The sequence below is a fragment of the Salmo salar genome, chromosome 13 (genome assembly GCF_965601325.2).
Source record: "Salmo salar chromosome 13, fSalSal1, whole genome shotgun sequence".
NCBI classification, from domain to species: Eukaryota; Metazoa; Chordata; class Actinopteri; order Salmoniformes; family Salmonidae; genus Salmo; species Salmo salar.
The window spans coordinates 86,485,678-86,492,727 of record NC_138303.1 but is presented as its reverse complement, the minus strand read 5'-3'; positions in this window follow the sequence as shown (position 1 = coordinate 86,492,727).

Genomic DNA, 7,050 nt, shown 5'->3' with positions numbered 1-7,050 from the left:
CCTCCTCTCACCATCCCCACACCCCCACTAGCACCCCCTCCTCTCCCACTCCCCCACTAGCACCCCCTCCTCTCCCTGGGACCGCTCCCCCAGTAGCACCTTCATCCTTTCCTCTCCCCGTCCCCAAACCCCCACTAGCACCCCTTCCTCTCCCCATTCCCCCACTTGCACCCCCTCCTCGCCCGCTCCCCCAGTAGCACCCGCTCCCCCCAGTAGCACCCCCTCCCCCCGCTCCCCCACTAGCATCCTCTCCTCTCCCTGTCCCCGCTCCCCCAGTAGCACCTCCTCCTTTCCTCTCCCCGTCCCCAAATCCCCACTAGCACCCCCTCCTCCCCCGCTCCCCCAGTAGCACCCCCTCCACCTGCTCCCCCCAGTAGCACCCCCTCCCCCATCCGCTCCCCCCAGTAGCACCCCCTCCTTCCGCTCCCCCAGTAGCACCCCCTCCTCTACCCTCTCCCCCCACTAGCACCCTCTCCTCACCCGCTCCCCCCAGTAGCACCCCCTCCCCCACCCGCTCCCCCACTAGCACCCCCTCCTCTCTCACTGTATTATGCATTCTTTTAAAGAACTGACTACAGTAGGAAGCACTAAAGGAATGAATGGAATTCCAACAAGCACTTCTTTTTCCATTACACAGGAAACAGAAGTATTTACTCACAGAACATTTTAAAGTGTAACCCACAAGTTGTTTTCTTTACTACCAAATTTGGTGCCATATTTCCAAGTTACTGTAAATAGTTTAATGTAATAATAATTGCATAAAGTCTACTTTTTCAGCTATGAGGCTTAGGTGGGCGGGGGCATGGCGTGCGTCAGGTTGGGTGCTGGGATTTGGGTGGCGCTGGAGATTAATCATAGACTGCCAGCTTTAAGAATATATCATATTAATGTTCTCTTTGTTAAGATTTTGTTCTCTAATGGAAACTGTATGTTTTTTTCTCCTATGGACTTTGAAAAAGGCATGTTACTGAAGCATTCATAGAATGGATAGATTGTGACATGACATGCAATTTAAAAAAGAGACTGTTTCATTTATTTGCATCCTGCTACTGTGACATGTAATAATCAGCATGCGTTAAGATGAAAAATGAAGTATCAGATATGAATATAGCACCCTGTTATGGGGATATTGGGAGCGAATATTGGAATGTCTCCAGAATTGCAGCAATAATATATATATATATGTATGTATGTGTAAAAAAATTACAAATAAATAAATAATTATCAAAACGCCTCAGCTTTCTACCCAATGTCAGTGTGCAGGCTATGAGAGGGCACAAGGTTAAAATCACATCAAGAGGACAGTTTCATACATTGGGTAGCAGAAAGACTAGGATTTGTTTACAGAGTGGATACCAACATACAGCAGCCCATTTATAGTCACTGATGACATGATAAACTGAGTGAACTCCTAACGTTAGATATACAGCATGGACACTTTGAATTTCCGTGCAAATACTTTATGACAATGTTAGTTGTGTTTTAATAACAGGGTATGATTAAAGTTCTGTACCCAGACCAGACATGAACAAACCACAGGCAAACATGAATTACTTGGTAATGAAAAGGAAACAACATGAATGAGTACACTAAACAAAGTCAGCCAGGCAGAGTTAGTTGCAATGGCCCAAAAATCCACTCAGTACACATCATAAGGCAGACCTATGAGCAGAGTCCACAGCAGAGCAGAGACTTCCACACAGACAGGCTCTGGCTTTCATCAAATCCAAACATTGACCCAAGCACTAATCACAAATCACAACCCAGGTGCTTTTATTTAGGCTTTCATGTAAGGCTCTTTGATGGAGGCTTATAGCCTGTGTCCCCACTGGAGGATTCAGTGAGCTGAACTGAACTGTGTGTGTGTGTGTGTGTGTGTGTGTGTGTGTGTGTGTGTGTGTGTGTGTGTGTGTGTGTGTGTGTGTGTGTGTGTGTGTGTGTGTGTGTGTGTGTGTGTGTGTGTGAGAGAGAGGAAGACTATGATTCATGCAGTCCAGGAAGACCGACAGACAGCAGCACTCTCCTGTCCAACACTGATATTCCCAGGTGAGTTTATTCCAACTGAACTCAGTAAGAGATTAGCAACTATACACATTTTAGGAGTGGCTGGCTATCTCTGGTCAGGTTTCAGAATCTGCCTATTGGTATGGTTAGGTGATTCAATAGCTTTCTGGCTCTCAGGTCAGAGGTCATGGATGGACAACTGTCATTAGTAATCACTGGTCCAGCATGTGTGAAAAGTTTTAACCTACTTCAAATGTACACTTTAACTGTACGTACACTCTACTCATGCACTGACTGGCAACAGTAGCTCTCTATAGAGTGGGACATGTTTAAACTGAACTCCCTCCTCTGCTCTGCAGTTTATCTCATGTAATACACAGTGACAACTTAACAATCCATTGGCTTCAAGTTTCAAAACCTGCGTTAGCATCAATTATTAAAGAAACAAAAATGATACATCTCTCTCAGAGGTTAGGTTACATTATTGTGTATAGATCGAGTTTCTACCTATGAATCACTGATATTGCACCAGTTCAGTCTAGATATGAAAGTAAAACTCCTGACCTGAATGGTTTTATGATAACAGACTGAAACATTGTGCAGTCAGTTAGTCTGTTGAGTGTAATGTAGTGTAATGCAATGGAGTGTGTTTTACCTACACGTGATTCCCCCAGTCTCCCACTGACTCCTGCTGAAACGCACACACTGACTCCCAGTACACCACAGCTGTCACTTGCTTGGCCTCAACTCCTCCTCAAACGCCATCACATGTTGGATTAATATGGGTAAGACAGAGGAAGCAGACATAACCTAATACATCACATGATCATTTCACCAAATAACAAAACTACATATTTTCAAAACAATATCAATATCTTTGATAAATCTATTGTAATCCTAATCCTACCTCTGATATGACATAGCGATAGGAAATAAGAGCAGTAGTGATCCTAGACCTAATGGCTTTGCTGATGAGTTTATTTTTTTTAACCTTTATTTAACTAGGCAAGTCAGTTAAGAAGAAATTCTTATGTTCAATGACAGCCTAGGAACAGTGGGTTAACTGCCTTGTTCAGGGGCAGAACGACAGCTTTTTAACTTGTCAGCGCGGGGATCCAATCTTGCAACCTTCCAGTTACTAGTCCAACACTCTAACCACTAGGCTACCTGCCGCTACCTTAATAAGAGTGGTCCAGATAGAGGGTGTGGAGCCTTTTAGTGAGATTAAACCTTCAGCCAGTCAGTGGAGACAGCCAAGTGACTCGGGCCTTGGGGAGGCCAGGAGGGCACTGGAAAAGAGTGGGATTGGAGGAGGGACAGTTAAGATTGAAGGCGTGTGGACAATTTGATCCATAATAATATGAGGAGTAATGAATGGAGGGGTTATTTCTTCACATCAAGGCCCTGTTATGAACCCATTGACACGTGGCCAGGAGGATATTAGGAGTGTGTGCACGTGCAGAGTACATGCGCTGAAAACCAACATATAATAATCATATCAATGACAGCGGAAGACAAGCAGGCACAACCTCAGCAAACACAAATCACAAGTCATCCACCTCCTAATCAAAAGATTAATGTGTCACAGAAGCTAAATTGAGTTTGATTTTGTTAGCAGTCTGGTTGCCGGGCCGGTTGCTGTGGAGATATAGAGAGGACAGTAACAATGTTTAGCACCACAGAGATTATTCTACTGAGGGACAGTACAGTATCAGCACTCAGACAGCAACACTGCCTCCTAATTCCCCTCTTTGTAAAACTCTATCATTAAATAATTCACTGTGTTCATCTTTACAATGATAGCTCTTATCCACACTGTTCCAAATACCAACATCACATTCAGAGTCAACAGTTATTTTTATTCTCCTGACCCCAGCTCTGCACCTAAACTACAGATGTAGGATCTTAATTTGAGCCAGTTTGCTACAGCAGGAAAATAATTTCAAAGTGGATTTTACAAACTTCAAAAGCCTTTTTAAATCTCAAATACACAACAAGTTCTGCATTTCCTGCACTGCAGGAAAGCTATCCTGCAACAGGGGGATCAAATTAAGATCTTACATCTATTCAGTTTTCTGGTTGACATTGAACTATACCTGCCACTGACCAAAAGAAAATTGCTACTACTTAAAACATGCCTCTAGCTTTCTCCCTATTTATTAGAATGATACACTACATGGCCAGAGGTATGTGGACACCTGCTCTTCGAATATCTTATTCCAAAATTATGGGCATTAATATGGAGTTGGTCCCCCCTTTGCTGCTCTAACAGCCTCCACTCTAACAGCCTTGTGTGACCTACAACTTCTTGGCTGAGCCGTTGTTGCTCCTAGATGTTTTCACTTCACAATAACCGCACTTACAGTTGCCCGGGGCAGCTCTAGCAGGGCAGAAATTTGACGAACTGACTTGTTGGAAAGGTGACATCCTATGACGGTGCCACGTTGAAAGTCACTGAGCTCGTCAGTAAGGACATTCTACTGCATTGCTGTGTGCTCAATTTTATACACCTGTCAGCAACGTGTGTGGCTGAAATAGCCGAATCCACGCATTTTAAGGGGTATCCACATACTTTTGGCCATGTAATGTATATACCAGGATTAGACAGTGACTTCATAAATCTTCGACAAGTCATCTGCACTGGTAACCAAATGAATGAAGCGATTGGAACAGTTGGCTCCCATGTACACGTGTCTCCTTGTTGATCTAATTTATGAATATCTATATTAAACCAAGGTCTCCTCTATGACTTCCTCTCTGCCTGTCCCTGGTTTATATCACTCTACACAACTCCCTGAACCAGCGGGATACAGCTGTATGGTTCAGCTGTGGCTGGGTGACTGCCTACGGTAAGGGATGAGCCTTCCCCAATGTACAGATGCTAATTGTATTGAAAACAGTACAGTGCCAAAAAGCACACACACCCACAGGCACGCACACACAAAAACACACAAACATACCCCCACACAGACAAGCATGTGCTACACCCCCCCCCCCCCCCCCACACACACACACACACATGCCCCCACACACACACACAGAAACAAACAAATACATAATAAACACATACTGCAAAAGTGTACCTTAGAAGCCCATATTACTACTAGCTTACTCATTAAAGCATGTAAGTCAATTATTTATCCCAGTGTGCAGCCAGTCACAGGAGCGAGAGTTTTGGGGCTCTGTGTATTTATGCAACTGAAATGAAACATGATGGAAATTGCCTCAGCTAGGGAGATGAACATTTTGATTGGCATAAATTCAATGAGGTAGCCCTCAACTTTCCTCAATCAGAAGATCAATGAAGAGAGAGCAGATGGCAAATGTGTAATCTGTTTTCTGCATCTGTAATCTAGTCATGCATCACAGCCTGTGGAATAACTCATTAAATAATTATCACACATTGTTAACCCTTCTTGGTAAGGGTGTTATCGTGTTACAAAGAGATAGGCTTTGGGGTCTGAATTCTCTAGTTTAAGTGTAAGTGTTGGGCAATCAAATCACATTTGTTAACATGAAATTAGAGTACAAAATGAACCTGAGCGTTTGTGCCTGGGGAATTGATGGGAAATAGATTGGCACTAGTGATGTTATCAGATCCCTTCAGGAGAGGAGGAGAAGTAGAGTGCTGGAGGAGAGAGAAACAAAGCAGCAGAGCAGACAGTCTGTTTTACTTGGCTGCTCATGTTGCCTCCACATGAGCAGCAGCTCAGCCCAGAGAGAGTACGCTAGTCTCACTACATTACTACAGGTCAGTCTAAGTCTCTCACACTCACTACATTACTACAGGTCAGTCTGCATCTTACTCTCACTACATTACTACAGGTCAGTCTGCATCTTACTCTCACTACATTACTACAGGTCAGTCTGCATCTTACTCTCACTACATTACTACAGGTCAGTCTGCATCTTACTCTCACTAAATTACTACAGGTCCGTCTGCATCTTACTCTCACTACATTACTACAGGTCAGTCTACATCTTACTCTCACTACATTACTACAGGTCAGTCTGTGTCTCTTACACTCTACTATATTACTAGCAACAGGTCGGCAATATAGTCTGTAATGTTGCATAACTCAAATTGTATTTGACATTCAGATGTTGGATCTTAATTTGAGCCTGTCTCCTACAGCAGGAAAATAATCCTTCAGCAACAGGAAAGTGAATTATGTGGATTATAATTAATTGACATTTGTGTAGCGGGGGATACAATTTTTGTAAGGGAAAGTCAAGTCAAAGTGGAAATAACAAACTTTAGAAGCCTTTTTAAACCTTTAAATACATTACAAGTTTAAAATGTCCTGCATTGCAGGAAACTTCTCCTGCAACAAGGTGATCAAATTAAGATCCCACATCAGTACAAACTGAGCGTAAAGGGCACATTTCTGGAACTAAACAGAAGTCCTACCAGCATTATACAGCCCTGAGACAAGACATACTGTGACTAGTGGAGTATCCAGCTACAAGGATATTGCGAAGTTGTTTTAACCAAGATCTCACATGACTGTACATGAACTATAAAATCTGATTAACAGTGAAAGGAAGACATACAAGAAAAACACACACCATCTTGTCTTGCATCTTGTAAAATCTCCATTATGAAACAGACGGGCGCACGGCATGCTGCCTGATAGAATATGCATGGGCATGCAGTGGTGAAATCAAACTGAGGAACCATATGTTGGCTTCAGCTCAGATCATTTCCACTGGGGTCGATTACTTAGCGGAGAACTTCATTAGCTCCAACAGGCCATGGGAGGTCAGGCCACCACCACCGCAACTATCCACAATCTATAGTAATGAATACTGACTCAATGTTCACTGCAGTGTTGCTTGCTGCACTGGTACAGATTATAATGTTTCAACCATTAAAGTCTTTATCAGGTTTAGTGCTGACCGCACATACCCATGTACAGAAAATGGAGTACAGTCACCGCATGTAGCCCACATTTCATCAGTGCTGTCATAGCATGTTTGTGTGCATCACAGGAGGTTGGTGGCACCTTAATTGGGGAGGACGGGCTCGTGGTAATGGCTGGAGTG